Here is a 16,397-nt window from a genome sequence, read left to right as displayed (position 1 = left end):
TTGGTGCTACACAGATTATTAAAAATGGATTAATCAAGATGTGAGAGTTAGCCAATAAGAGGCTAAAACTAATGGGCCAGGCAATGTTTAAAAGAATACAGTTTATATGTTGTTATTTCTGGATGTAAAGCTAGCCATACGGGAGCCAGGTGGGAACGGAACCCGCTGCTCCTTTCTACACATGTGAAGACATGGAAGAGCTACCAAAGTGGCAAGGACTTGAGAATTAAGCTCTTAGAAAGAAAAGCACTACATGACAGACTCCATATTGGCCAGCTCTCCCACTGAAAGCACCCATCAGGTAGGAACCTGGCTGAAGGCAAAGAAGCTAGGCAGTTTTCAGAAGTGCTGGATGGAGGAGGAGATAACGGAGGAGAAAGAGAACTTGATAAGACCTGACAAGCTAATGGCACAAGCTAGAGTGGGGATTCAACAGAAGAAGGAGAGTTGCTCTGGTAAACACCCAGGTTTCCCACTGGGGCTCTTTTCAAAGACTCACTTGCACCCTCCCCTTGAGAGGCCAGTTCCCACAGGGAGAGCCTTGGCTTTGACTCACCTCAGCCACTTGAATTGAATGGCTCAAGGTCATGTGCAACATTCTTACTCCAATATTCAGGCAAAGTTAAATCTTTCTGCAGACAGAAAACACTACCTACACTTTCAAATTCTCTTTTTATATGTGATGTTCAAAATTAAAAAGAAAAGAAAACTGTCCGTTTAGAACAGACTTTAAGAGAAATGATTTAAATACGCTAAAATGAAACTCACAAGAGACCCAGTGTTGGCATTGTATTGGCTGTATTATGGAGAGTCATCAGCCATTTCAGCTAATCTGGACCTTCTTGGTTTTAGCACTCAGAATGCTGTCTCACTGAGCTTCATACTCTTGGGCAAAAGAAGGAAATCTGGCCACTTTATGCTGTGGGGAAAGTCACAATAATAATGAATATTACAAGAATGCTGATTGAAAATATGTAGGAATTTATGAGAAAACGAATAATTTTTAAAACATTTTATGTTTTTTTACTATCATGGTATGTGTGTAGGTGTGGAGGCGTGTATGCACATGTATATAGGTCAGAGGATAACTTCTATTGTGGATTCCCTGAATCAAACTCAGGTTCTCAGGCTTGCTTGGCAGGTGTCTGATCCACTGAGCAATCCTTCCAGTCTTATATTCAATTTCCAATTAATATAACAAAATTCAACAACACGAAGTTAGACAGAAAAAAAGTCAGCATTAAATATGCAAATTTTCCTGAACTAATCACTGATATGAATGGAGTTTTAATGAACTGGATTAAAAATTTAAGAATATACAAACATTATGTAAATAGGACTACATGTCAACTGAGGTGGAAAAAGGAACTAGCGGAAAATGCTATTAAACTAATTAGTTACAATACTAATAGAATATAGTTCTGTTGTTAACTCAAACTAGCCATGAAGAAAAGAGGTAGGCTGATTTACTTACACACCTTATCTCTATCCTTCACACACACACACAAAGAAAGAAAATGAAAGTAAATCAGATCATATCATCTCTTAAAGCAATATGACAAAATAATTTCAAGGAAACATTGAGCTGTTTGATTGCATACATAAGAATTAGGAACATTTGTAGGTCTCAAACAAACAGATGCACGCACACCATAAACCATATGCAGACATTAACTCTGCTCAATTAAATATTTTTATTCAAATCAACTATGACAAGTTTTTATGCTCTCCATTCATAAATAGTATTTATAATTCTAAGTTACACACATTGCAATGTAGATGAAAGGCATATGCTGGAAATTAATAAACAACAGCCAATCAAAACACTTACGGAAACATGCTCAACATTGTTGGCAATTAGAGGAACAGGAGCTAAGGCACCAATGATATGATGTGGCTTACATGTATCTGATTAGGCATAATTTGGTTCACACAGAATGCAGTGATATCACTAAGCAACCATAACTGTACTTAAGGGAACATTTGCTTGATAATCTTTTTAAATGTGGCAGTTTGGTGCTGCTTACCCATATCAAATCCTGCAGTGCTGCTATCTGCTGGCTTGGGGATGCACATGAAATATTTGACAAAAGTTGGTGGAAATGGAAAAAGGAGAATCTGTACTATCCATAAGAACTATATTATCTCAAATTAAAATAATAGGAGTAAAAGACAGCAATCATTTGACAATTTCAAAATGATCAGTATTTGACTCAGTTATTCACTTGCTACATTTAAATAAAGCTGTTCAATTCAGTGTAAACTTGTAATTATTGAAAAAATAAAATGTTATTAATCAGACTGCCTAAAAAAAAAAAAACAAGGTTGTTTGAGAATTTTATAGTCTCCATCTGTCTTTCTGTCTGACTACATAGAGACAAAAACTTGCAAAGTAGCTCAGTCTGGCCTTGAATTTATGGCAACCTTTCTCAGTCTCTCAGTTCTGGGATTAGCAATGTACCACCATCGCCAGATAAGAATTTTATGTTTTTTAGAAACTCTAATGGTATATTGCTTTATTACTTAACTCTTCCTTGTTTGAATTTGACATTGGTTGAATCGACATGCATGTCATATGAACTCATTGTATAAATATGAATTAATCTTATTTAATAAAGTTACAGACAAATCAGCTGTAACACATTGCTACAGGTGCTGTAAAACTGGGATTGCCTTGCTGAAGGTTCGCATGGTTTTTTGTGCCAGGGTCTCTGTGTGGCATTGTTATGATGATAAACAACTCACACTGCCTGACGGTCAGCTAACAGAGAACAAGGAGACTCTGTCCATGTTATGGGACATGGAAGATACTCACTATGTGTAGTGACATCAGCTCACAGCTTTCTAAGTTCCCCAAATGTCTATCGCCTGCACCAGGATGGAAGGCTGTAAAACAAACTGATAACAAGGGTGTTCCCTGAGTGGGACAGCTGCTGCTGATTTTGTTGCTTCCTTTGGGGTTTTCTGTAATTCCACATTTCTAAAATGTCTACAGTAAGCATGTTCTGTTTGCATCAGCATAGGAATATTATTCTAAAAATCATGCTTGAAACCAGTAAATCAGAAGTGGAGGTTACTTCTTTCAGTAAAGATAGGAACCTTTGGGTAGCACCCAACACTGCACAGCAGAGCAGAAAACTGCCTTATTTTTGCCTCTTATTTTAAATGTTATTTACGTGTTTTCTTTTTCTTAATGTCTAAGATTCACAGGTTCTTATTATTGGCCAGCACATTACCTTCTGATAAATCTTTACAATGAAATGACCCTGGAAAACATGACTATCATAAATTCTAACAATATAGAGATCCTTTCCAAAGGTCAGCAAACAGTATTCTTTCAAATCTTCAATCAGTATGTAACATTATTGGGTACGATGCCATAAAATAGTGATTCTCAACCTGTGAACCATGAACCATTTGGTAAAACTCTTTCTCCCCAAATATTTATGTTGTGATTCATAACAGTAGCAGAATTGCAGTTATGAAGTAGTAACAAAATTAATTTTACAATTGGGGGTCACCATGGAATGAAGAACTGTTTTAAAGGGTAACAGCCTTAGGAAGACTGAGAACCGCTGGTTTAGAGCAATATCTTAATGACATGAGAATAAACTGCAAATGACAGTCATCCATACCTGTATCCCATGATTCTGTGCGATGACCAGAGAGACAGACCAGAGAACAGAGTCAAGCAACACACAGAGCGACTTCCAGAGAGTAAGTTGCCCTGGTTTAAAATGTAGGAATTTACATAATAACATTCAATAAAAAGATTTTAAATAAACTATAATATTTTATCAAATTAAGAATAAATTTATTATATGTGTGAACAGTCAGGATGGAAGAAAACCAGCAATTAAAGAGCTAGAAAGAACTCTCTGATATTGAATATGTGATCATGGAAACAATGCAAAGTTTGGATTCTAGCTTTGGACAGGAAAGTGAAGTTAAAGAAAATGAGATATAACGGACCAAAGTAAAATGGCATGATTTATCAAGAATGTTCACCCCTAGAGTTCCAGAGATGAGAATGAAAAAAGCATGAAAGTATTTTCAAAGAAAAAATAAGATAAAAACTTCCATACTGAAAGACCTAGTGGGACAGAAACCTCAGTCAACAAATGGTACCCATATGGTCAACTGCTTCCACGTAAAGCCTGGGAAAGCTTGGGAAGTAATTCTAGACAGAAAAGAATAGAGGTTAGCATGACTTGTTGAGAGCAGCACTTTCTCTGATGGGCTCTTTGCTAGAGACAAACACATCCCATTTAAGAGAGACTTCCTGACTCAATTTTAACTGCCAAACTTTGCATCTCTTTTAAGAGGCCCTTCCACCAAACACCTAAATGGTGTTTGACATTTATGAATAGTTGACAGCATGCTTCTTGATAGTGGCAGGGACCTTGAAACACCATAGAGTTGTGGCAATAAACATGGTTCCAGCCAGTACCTCTGCCATGAAGCTAGACTTTCAGAAAGCTAAAGAATGGGCTGAATCCAGCCATCAAAGCCACGGCTTTAATCCTAGCCATATTGCTAAGAAAATTAGATTCATGTGGTCAGACAAAGATGTACAATAAAGACAGATTCAGATATAGAAAACCTCTAAATGTTTTATAGTGTGTTTAAAAATATATGTAGGCTTGGGAGATAAAGGAAAAGGATAAAGTCCTTAAAATGAAAAAGAAAGAAAGAGTAGTCTGGTGTGGTTATACACACCTTTAATCCCAGCACTTTGGAGGCAGAGGCAGGTGAATCTCTGTGAGTTCAAGGACAACCTGGTTTACAGAGTGAATTCCAGGAAAGCCAAAGATACACAGAGAAATCCTGTCTCCAAAAGGAATAAATAAATAAATAAATAAAAATAAAAGAAATAGAGTTTAAAATAAAGCCACATAAAGATAGAAAATATACAGAGAATCTGGATACTGTATGTTACTGTGTTTTCTTTTAATTGTTTGATGGCTAAGGAAAGAGCAAAAGCTGTTAAAAGCTATTTGATTATAAATGATGATGAATTAATCAAACATATATATTTTGAAAATACCTTGACTTCAAAATTTAAATCCAAAGGTATGTTACTTTGAAGAAGAGATTTTGTTTTTGTTTCCACAGGAAACGAGAGGCTATGAATTCATTCTGGGCTAAGGAAAATCATGTTTGGCCAAGGAAGACCCCCCTGAAGAATCTCCAATAGGAGAAGATGATCCAGATGATCCAACATTTCAGATGACTTCTGTTGGAGTTTCCTCTGAGTTCTGCATCCAGTTTCAAGACTGCTGACTGAGATGATTAAGCCTCACAGAATATCTAGACCATAATTCAAAATTTTCTTTAAGTCCCCATAAGATTATCAGTGCCCCCAATCAGCATGAAGTAGCTTAGAAAACCCCGCATTCCCTAAAAATGGATTATGGATCTTTGTCAACATTTGTTTAGAATGTTGGTTACAAGTTGTTATGGATAATGGACAGAAGAAAAGGTAACCAAAGGAGATTTGATTCAGAGTTCTTGTTTTGTTTTGTTTTTTAAAAAAGAGGGGTGAATGCTGTGAGACAATAGTCTGGACCCTGTCAATTGTATTTTAATAAAGTGCTGATTGGCCAGTAGTCAGGCAGGAAGTAGAGGAGGGGCAACAAGACCAGGAGAATTCTGGGAAGAGAAAAGGTCAGTCTGTGGTCATAACCCAGCCACAGAGGAAGCAAGATGAGAATCCCTTGCTGACAGAGGTACCAAGCCATGTGGCTAACACAGATTAGAATAATGGGTTAATGTAAGATGTAAGAATTAATTAATAAGCCTGAGCTACTAGGCCAACCAGTTTATGATTAACGTAGACCTCTGTGTGTTTATTTGGGACTGAACGGCTGTGGGATCTACCTGATGGGACAGAAACCTCCGTCAACAATTGAGATAGGGGGAAGGTAAAGGTTGACATGACTTGCTACCTAGCCCAAGGCAAAGGCACACATGACCATTCCCTTACTAAACTATTGCAAGATTCTTTGTCTGCAAAGTGTAACTCGGAGGTGGGGGGAGAGAAAGAATACATGCAAATAAAATACAAAAATAGAACAGATGAAAAGGGAAAGAATATTTTTAAAATTGATTTTATTGAGCTATACGTTTTTCTTTACTCCCCTCCCTTCCTCTCCCTTCCCGTCTACCCGCTCCGATGGTCCCCATGCTCCCAATTTACTCAGGAGATCTTGCCTTTTGTTACTTCCTGTATAGATTAGATCTATGTATATCTCTCTTGGGGTCCTCATTATTGTCTTGGTGAACTGTAGACTGTTTTTTTGTTTTATTTTGTTTTGTTTTATGTCTTAAAGCCACTTATGAGGGAATACACATGATATTTTTCTTTCTGGGTCTGGGTTACACCGCATCAATGTGATGTTTTCTAAATCCACCCATTTGCCTGCAAATTTCAAGACGTTATTATTTTTTTCTGCTGTGTAGTACTTCATTGTGTAAATGTACCACATTTTCCTTATTCATTCTTCAGTCGAGGGGCATTTAGGTTTTTTCCAGGTTCTGGTTATGACAAACAATGCTGCTATGAACATAGTTAAACATGTGTTTTTGTAGTATGATTGAACATCCTTTGGGTCTATACCCAAAAGGGGTATTGCTGGGTCTTGAGGAAGGTTGTTTCCTAATTTTCTGAGAAATAGCCATACTGATATCTAAAGGGTCTGTACCAGCTTGCACTCCCACCAGCAATGCAGAAGTGTTCCCTTTACCCCACAACCTCTCCAGCATACATTGTCATCAGTGTTTTGGATCTTGGCCATTCTTACAGGTGTAAGATGAAATCTCAGAGTTGTTTTGATTTGTATTTCTCTGATGGTTAAGGATATTGATCATTTCCTTAAGTGTCTTTCAGCCATTGTAGATTCTTCTGTTGAGAGTTCTCTGTCTATACCCCATTTTTTTTTTTACTGAAATATTTGTTCTTTTGATGACCAATTTCTTCAGTTCTTTGTATATTTTAGAGATCATCCCTCTGTCCAATGTGGGGTTGGTAAAGATCTTTTCCCATTCTGTAGGCTGCTGTTTTGTCTTGTTGACCACGTTTTTGCTTTACAGAAGCTTCTGAGTTTCAGGAGGTCCCATTTATTAATTGTTTCTCTCAGTGTCTGTATTACTACGGCTTCAGTTCTTTTCACATTTCTGTTGTAGAGAACAAGTGTGTGCCTTCCTTCCTATGAAGCAGCTGGGGACAGGAAGTCAGGGTAGCCACACGGGTGATAAATTCATGTCATGGAAAGAAGAGTCACCCAGAGAGGCGTTTCCTCAAAGCACAAAGGTTAAAGTTTGTGAAACCAATAGGAGAATGGGTTATCAGGAAAGTGGTGAGGACATCTCAGGGTGACAGTGGCATAGCTGTTCAGTAGGGAAGGAAGAAGAACCACTTAGATGAGAGTGTGTAAGTGAACTGTTAAGGTGTGTGTGTGTGTGTGTGTGTGTGTGTGTGTGTGTGTGTATGTGTGTGTGTGAGCGTTCATGTGTGTAAGAGTCTAGGAAGGATATCTTCTTGAAAAAGTATACAACTGGTATTTACACGATGCTTCTGGCCAGGACTATGAGTGTAGGGATGTAGTTCAAATACCTGCCTGACATACATAAGGTGGTCCCGGGTTCAATCTCCCTGCAACACACACATATCCAGCAAAATATTTAGAATATGTAACATATTGAAAATTCAGAGAAAAGTTAGAAGTCTAAGCAAAGAAAAAATTCAGGCAATTTTCAACTTTAAGAAATACTAAAATCATTACAGGAACGAAAACATTCCCATTATGCAACAATTAAGTCACAGACGCCAGTTCTATAGTTACAGTTATAATGAGATACTAATAATCAGGAACTTAAACAAAAGCTACTATATGGGGAAGAGAGTGGGAATGGAACTGAAGGGTTTAATCACACACACACACACAGACATGAACATACACACAGTGTGTGGGTGTTTGCCTGCATGAATGTCTGTTCCACCGTGTGCCTATAGCCTGAGGAGACCAAACAGGGAGTTAGCTTCTCTGAGACTGGAGTTAAAGATGGTTCTGAGCCACCATGAGGGTGCTGGTAATTAAAACTGGGTCTTCTGGAAGAGGAGTCAGTGTTTTTTATCAACGAGTTCTCTCTCCATCTCCACCCCTGGTTTAATGTAATATAGAAAATGTGTTTTCTGTACTTGGAAATCAGTAGGTGGTATAAGAACAAATCAGTTCAACCTATAGAAGCCAAAGCCAGACAAAAGCATTGAAATAGTTTTGGAAAACACTTGCGTCTGCAAAGTAGGATTTAGTGAGGGATGTTGGGGACGGGCTGCTCACATGTGTCTGGACTTATCTCTAGACACCAGAGAATTAGTGTGTCCCAAGTTCTATTAACACTTAAACCCGGCTCTTTTCCTAGGACTTGGCTCTTCAGATTCTGTCAACTAGCTATTTTATTATGGTATCTCAATACTCATTGGTGTGTTGGCTGATGTAAAGGAAATTTAATCCCAATCAATCACTGTATTGACACTTTCTCTGCCTCTCCTGGTAACAAAGGGAAGCCTGCTGGGATTTCTCAGAGCTGCCTGTACGGATTTCTCAAAGTTGAATTCGAGTTAGATGGGCTGCCCAGACAATTAAAAAAGAAGAAAGAAGAAGAAGAAGAAGAAGAAGAAGAAGAAGAAGAAGAAGAAGAAGAGGAAGAGGAAGAGGAAGAGGAAGAGGAAGAGGAAGAGGAAGAAGAAGAAGAAGAAGAAGCAGCAGCAGCAGCAGCAGCATCTTTTTGGCCTCCTGGTTTCAAGGCCTAGTCTTTCCCCAGCTAGTGTACTGACACAGAGCTGGCAGACTGTCACCCCATTACTCCACAGCCTGGCTTTGACACTGACAAAATGCCCTGGGGTCACTGAAGGATTAAGTCAATGCAATCATTAGCATTGGCACAGGAAGTATAAACAGGGGTTCAGGGCAGCCTGGGAGATATTTACATGCCCACTTCTTTGAGAGCTGTAGTTGGATAGCATGGATTAGACCACAGTAGGTAAATGGACACCCCAGAGAGAGGACAGGGGGCAGAAGCATTGCAGCCCTGCAGTTAGCGCAGAGGGTCTTTGTGTCTGCTTGATACCTGCCATACTAAGAAGAGAGAAATTTTAAAATGTGTTATTTTAAAATGTGTTACTGTTTTCAATTTAGAATTTTATTTAATTAACACAATTTTCAGAAAAGTCTTAAAGTTAGCATACAAGATGGGTTCAATCCTGGTATTTTCGTAAATAGACCTCTTCTTCTGTTGTACTCATTTGCCCTTCCCTCCACTGTCCTCCCCCGCCCCCACTGCCCTTCCCACCCACGCTGGTCCCTGGTCACTCCTGAACAGTCTGGATTTAGATACTTATGGGCAAGAGACAGCAACTGCTCTTCTGCAACTTATTTGTCCTGAACTAAAGGAGTCCCTTGCTAAATCTTGGGAGAGGAAACTGAACATTCTGAGAGTTTACCCAGGGCCGTTTGCCAGCTGAGAAAAAAAAAAAAAAAACCCTAGTCTGAGTTTCAGGCCCATAGGGCAATACATAGGCAAGATTGCTTTGGCGCATTCGGGAAAAACAAAACAAAACAAAATGGTAGCTTCCTGTTTCCTTCTTAGCTCTCTCAGCTCATCCAGGTGGAATTCAGGAGAGGCTGGAATTTAGCTTGCTTTCATGATAATTAATGATAATTAATTTCAGATAAATTAATGAATGTTAGTGTGTGTTCAAAGCAAAATGTTTAGAGAAGACCTCCCACAGCCAAATCATCTTTACTTCTTCAGGAAAATTAAGATAAATAAAAGAATAAATAAATAAAAAGGAAGTCTTTTTTTTTAAAGTCACATCTTTCTTAAGATTTATTTTTATTTCATGTGCATTTGTGTTTTGCCCGCAAGCAAGTCTGGGTGAGATGGAGACAGTTGTCAGCTGCCGCGCAGGTGCTAGGAATTGGACCCAGGTCCTCTGAAAGACGAGCCAATCTTTTCAGCCATCAGTAGTAGGGTTTTTAAACTACTGAATAGTTAAGGTTTGCTCTAGCTAACTACTGACAAAAATGAGTGATTGAGGACATGCCTTCCATAGTGTTAGGAACTAAGAACGTTGAATAATGATACAACCTTACTGAGTTCACAGCCAGGTTAAAGGTTTTCTTTGTCATATGGGTTGCATTGGGCCATTTGATTTAAACAAAACAAAACAAAACAACAACAACAACAAAAAAAAAAAACCCAACAACTTCACTTTTCCTGGCAGTGCAGAACTTGGTAGTCAACTGACTTTAGAGCAACATGCCTAAGTTCTGTTGTGGCTACTGTGATTCTCCATGTGTGAGAAAAACACTGCGGTGGCAGGAGACAAAAAGAGAACGTGAGAGACTCCTACCAGAGATGGTTGGAAGAGCAGGCCCAGAGACTGACTGACAAGACAACGGCCTCATTTCCGCAAGGGAAGATACCTCCTGCTCCATTCTCTGCTCCTCCTCCTCCTGCAGGGGCTGTGATCCTTCTTCTCCCAAGTCTCCAGGGTCCATTTTGCCTTGGCAAGATGCCTGCTCCCCACATTGGAGAAGATGCCAATGCTGGGCCCTTCTCCTCCTGAAATGATGCCGATGGGTCCTGCTCCTGAACTGAGGACACCCATGGAAGGCCACATGCCTGTGATGCCTGGACTTCAATGATGAGACCTCCAGCTGGCTCTATGATGGTGCCCACTCAGCCTGGCCTGACTGGGCCAGACAGATAAGAGCAGAGGGCTCTTAATCAGTTTCGTTATCTTATTCTGTTTCACCAGGAGATCACTATTCTAAACCTGAGCATTTTTTGTTGTTTGTTTGTTTGTTTTGTCTGTAGTTGTATGGTGAGGAAGACTTCCCTGCTTCCTAGCAGAGGATATTTTGGAGGGGAAAAGGGGGGATAAAAAAGAACAGTTTTCACTTGTATTGTGAACTGTTGAAATAAAATTGTCAGCTGTTTTAGTTAAAACAAAAAAGCAAAAACAAACAAAACCCTTAACTTCTCCCATACTCAATTTCCTGCTGCAGGTTCTTATTTTGATACACACACACACATCAAGCAAAGAAGAGGATGCACTTAGTTGAAGAAAAGGAAAAAAAGAAATCTATGTGATTATAGGCTTTATCTTCTCTTGAGTTGGTGAGACTTGCAAACCCTCACTTTCTCAGTTGGGAATGAATGGTCAACATTTGCTCTTCTGAGTCAAGATCATCTGCTCTTCCTTTCAAGAAAAGGGCAGGAGTTACCCACCAGACTCAGAGTTTGTGCATAGTTGGCTGTGCAGTTTCCGCTGTTCTTTGGAACCAACAGTGTATATTTTCACAGTCCGCAGACACAGACAAAGTTCCAACTCTTCTGCTTTGTTAAAGGGCAGTCTGTGTGTCTCAGTTCAGGACTGCAAAGCATTGTGTGACGAAGATTGTCACCGAGTGAGTCACGCTGCCTCCCTTATTCCCAGGTCCCAGCCCAGGTGGTTTCAGAGGCCTGGTCAGAGGGAGACAAATCTCACCTCATCCTAACTCACCTTGCAGCTGGGAATCACATCATTGCTAAAATCCAGTATTTTTGATCCTATTGGTCTTTTACATTCATATGATTAATTTAACAAGGTTTAGTTTTTATAGGATAAAATATCAAAAAAATCTTTTGTATTTGTAAGTTATTTAAAATATAGTCAATCCTTTAAAATAAGTAATTATCTTTATTTTTTAAAGAAAATTTCCAATGACAGATTTTGTTTATTTTGGTTTTTAAAGCTGTTGCATGAGTTCTAATTGTTCTTAATAATAATAGAAACACAGAGTCAGATATCGGGGCAAATGCTGAAAGGTCAGAGAGAAAGGAACAAGCCACAACCAGCTCTTACCTGGCTAACTCCTGAGTCAAAAAGGGGCTGAACCCTGTCTCCTCCCGCCTTATATTTCTTTCTGTACCTTGCCATATCACTTCCTGTCTGTCTGTACAGACCTCCAGACCTCTATGGTTCACTCGAGGCTACCTCTGCCCTCTGATCTTCAGGCAAGCTTTATTTGTTAGAATACAAACAAGATATCACCCCCCAAAAATAAAACAAACCTCCTTTAGTGATACCATTTTGGAAACAAGCACCTATTTCCAAAAGAAAAAAGAAAGAAAGCAAGCAAAAAATTCCACTTCCTGTTTCTTTTCCCTTCTCCCCTTTCCCTCGTTTACTACTTTTTCCTTCTTTTTGTCCTTCCTTCCTTCCTTCCTTCCTTCCTTCCTTCCTTCCTTCCTTCCTTCCTTCCTTCCTTCCTTCCTTCCTTCCTTCCTTCCTTCCTTCCCTCTTCATCTCCTTTAGTTTTCTGCTTTTGAAGCAGTCTCACTGTGTAGTCCAGGTTGGCCTTTGCTTCATGACTTTTCTGAGAGAAACTGTTTTTATTCACCTCATACAAATAGGCCAATGTCAAACCAAATAAACTCTTTAACTCAAGTCCAGCTTGCTGCTCTGGTGAGTTTCTGGAGTCACTTGCAGGAACATGGATGAGGTGTTATTTACTGAAACATGAGTGACTCAAAGGCAGCTGCATTCCTGAAAATGGTTGGACCCCATCATGGGTAAAAAACTGTACCTCTGAAGTGTTTATGCAACTAGCAAGCAGCTACCTCACAGCCGCCTCTCTTGAAGAACTGTTTACTGCTTACGGAACCACAGGCAGGGCTGTGTGAGTCTTGTAAATTGTGTAAGCCTCTTAACGGGCTGCTTTCTTATGGTTTGTGAACCCCACAAGTCTCTTCCATGGCTGCACGATGGAAAGGTTTAATCTGTATGAGACAGCTACAGAGCATCCCCTCTTGGATGTTTCCTGAGCTTCGGAAGGAGTGATACAATGTATCATATTTTCTTTCATGGATGAACATGAGGCCATTATGCAACAGTCTCTTGCTCTCAGTAGTTTGGCAAATTTCAAGTCTCCGCAGTAACAGAGCTCACTGCAAAAAGTAGCTTCCTGGCTCAAAGGAGAGAGCAGCAGTAATCTACTGAATTAAATATAAGTGTTAGTGGGGAAATTCTAGAACAAGACTATAGAGAGGCACATTATAAAACACACAATAGCAATAGCTTGCCCCATTAAACCTAGGACCACTCTCAGGATAACTTTATCTCCGGTTTAGGATACCAAACCCAAACATGGATTCTCTTCTGTAGAACAGGCCTTACATCCAATTGAGAAGTAGTTGATTGAACCTATATAATTGTACCACTATTGTACCAAAGGGTATGTGTGGCCTGATATTTTGTAGTATAACACACACTCCACAGCCAAGTAGGGCCATTGGTGAAAACCACCACCCAGTAGTCTGTATAGTATCACTCAAAACTTTGGAAAGTAACCAGAGAAGGTCTTAGAACCACATCAGTTATAACATGATCTTTCCATGTCCTGCAACCAAAGTGTGCAGCATCTACAGCAAGAGGAAACTACTAATCAGTTCTTGACTGTAGCAAGGATTAGTATCAATACTTCATATATTGTATGCGATCTTCTCAGCCAACAGTCTGAAAGGATGCAAGCTCCTGGGTTGTCAATCAAAAATTTAAAGGGTCTTGGGAATGTCATTTTTCCTTCTAGGTGCATTGCAAAACCATTTCAACAGCTGTTTTTTACTTATTAATGTAGCTGATTTTTTTTTAAATCTGTAAGACACCCAAGAGTTATCACTATGTCATGGGGCCTTTTAACATAGTGTGGGAAGGATTGCTGAAGTTTCATCAGTGTCCATTCCAAGCAAGTAACAATTGGTCTTGCAATTCAGTAACTAAGTGGCTTAAAGAAATAAGATGGCCCAGTGGAACTGGTTAAAAAAAAAAACAGCCTATCGTTGGTGTCAATTGGTTTGTTAGAAGAGCAATGCTAGGTATAGTAGCATGGATGGGAGACCAATGTGTTGTTTCTTTAGCCTTTGATAATACATAATCATTCTTCATGAATGATACTACCTTCTCATCTTCCAGAAGTATCCTTGGGCTGGTGTATATCTCCTGTTACAGGCTCAGTGGGACTGGTTCACATTGCTCTGCCCACTCACTCCTAGGGCAAGGGATATCAGGATTGTACATTCTCCTGCCAGGCCCACCATGTGAGCCAGCTCTCAAGTCTGATATGGTCTGGACTGGCACCTCGGCCACCCTAACTGCTGGAAGGTAGGACAATCTGTGTCCGCAGTAGACTTTCTTGAAAGGGAGAAAGATGCATAGCATACTCTTGGAGCAAAACTGGGCATTCCTAATGCAAGATTAATTTCCTCCGTCTATACTGTTGTCTCCTATACATCTATTCACAGCTTCCCCTTGCATCTGGTGTTTTTGGAATCACCAAAGGGAATCAAGACACATTTGGCACCGTAATGGGCATGGCCTGCACCCCTTTGTCTTAAACACACCTTGTATCCCTTTGGTGAATTGTTGCTTGAGCTTTAAAGTTCCCCAGAAACTCACAGACACTAAACTTTGTCAATTCCTTTTCCTAGGGAACTCATGCTGTTGGTTGGATAATGCTCTTGTACACAGTAAAGATTTGTTACTCATATTGGTTTATTAAAACACTGATTGGCAAGTATCCAGGCAGGAAGTATAGGTCAGGTGACCAGACTAGGAGAATTCTGGGAAGAGGAAAGGCAGAGACAGTTACAAGCCAGTAGAGGAAACAAGATGAGAATGCCTTACTGAGAAAAGGTACCAAGCCATGTGGCTAAACATAAACAAAATGTTTGGGTTAATTTAAGTTGTAAGAGCTAGTTAATAATCAGCCTGAGTTGACAGGCCAAGCAGTTTATAATTAATATAAGTCTCTGTGTTTCTTTGGTACTGAATGGCTGTGGGACTGGGCCATTGTAGAAACTTCCATCTACAAGCTTGTTTCAACTAGACACAAATATTGTCACATTTTCTTTCCTGTGGCCTGGACAGACACTGCTGCCTTTATGTCCCTCATGTCTTTACTCTCCTCCTGAGATCATCAGTATCTTACAAACTCAATTTGCATAAGAGTCTGAACCATCTAGAACCCCAGAGCCTCTCCAGTCTGGGAAAGGCCATGTCTGATCACACACTGATTCCTGGGCCCTCAGTATATTCTCTAGTCCATCCGCTGTCTGTGGGGGCACATCTGCATTTGTATGGTAGACTCCACTCATCTAGGGGATGTGCCATTTAATAATACACGGAGGAACATGACCACTTGGGAATTCCTCTCATGGATGCTACACTCCACACTCAGATAGCTCAGTCTTTGTGACATATTTTATAGCAAAGGCCATGCAATTGTCACTATAGCAAAGAAGTCATGTCTCATACTACATGGGAAAAGATGGCTGTGATGGGGTTGTCCCCTGTGTTTGCTCACTCTCATATGGTCCAGCATCACTTGTATGTCTTACCTCCCTCAGAGGGGCCATGAAACTTCAACATCTGTGATTCTGTCGAGGCACTGTTCAAGTACCAATTGTTGTGCAGTTATTTCTGGGAAGGCTATTTCTATTCATCCCAGATAAATTAAGAACCAAAGAAACTATTCACATGTCCAACTCCTTGAACACATGTGTTTCCTGGCGTTACATATATACAGGCACGTGGACACCCATGAGACAGCTGCAACTGCACCACTGAGAAGTCCTACCCCATCACGGCTGATAAATGATGGAAGCTGGCAGCTTGCAGTATCTCTGCTACCCGGAAGCTCTGCATCCCTCAGGCATCTGTTGATTGTGTAGCACCAGGAAGGGTTTTTTGACCATCTCAGATATACAAGGTGTTTTTAATTTCATGAACCCGGTGAATCTCCTCTCTGTACAATTAAACCAGAGAATGTTTCAAACAGGAAGAACTAACTACACAATAACCATCCATGCTGAATCCATTTGCCCCAGCATCCTTAGCAATTATATTATAATTATACACCCTACCATCATACTTAGGAAAAAAATTTCTCATTGCTTTTTTTTTATGTATAATCAAGCATTTACACCTTTTCAAATGAATTGTTTTAACTTAGTTCCAAGATTTGAATTATGATTATATATATTATAAATATTCACATATAATATATATAAAGGTATATATGTTTGAAGTATATATGTGATTTTAATATGGTTTTGTATATATATAAAGATTTGAGGTATATATTTTTATATATATTTATACCTTGACTATATAAACATTTTATTTATATGTAAATATAAATATATAGTTATATTTATAACTATATAGTTATATGTGCTGCAAATTATACACCTCAGAATACATATGAAGGTTTATATATGTGTACTTAATATATATACATATATAGATACACGTACACTCTCAAGACACATACATGTATATTTGGTTT

General features: G+C 39.3%; 1 pseudogene; it reads left to right on the top strand.

The window, feature by feature from the left end:
• The first annotated feature begins 253 nt into the window (after positions 1-253).
• Positions 254-10,777, top strand: LOC146895877 (U1 small nuclear ribonucleoprotein C-like; annotated as a pseudogene).
• Positions 10,778-16,397: the final 5,620 nt, after the last annotated feature.

Source organism: Myodes glareolus, chromosome 1 (assembly GCF_982192425.1).
Source record: "Myodes glareolus chromosome 1, mMyoGla1.1, whole genome shotgun sequence".
NCBI classification, from domain to species: Eukaryota; Metazoa; Chordata; class Mammalia; order Rodentia; family Cricetidae; genus Myodes; species Myodes glareolus.
This window is presented reverse-complemented; position numbering and strand designations above follow the sequence as displayed.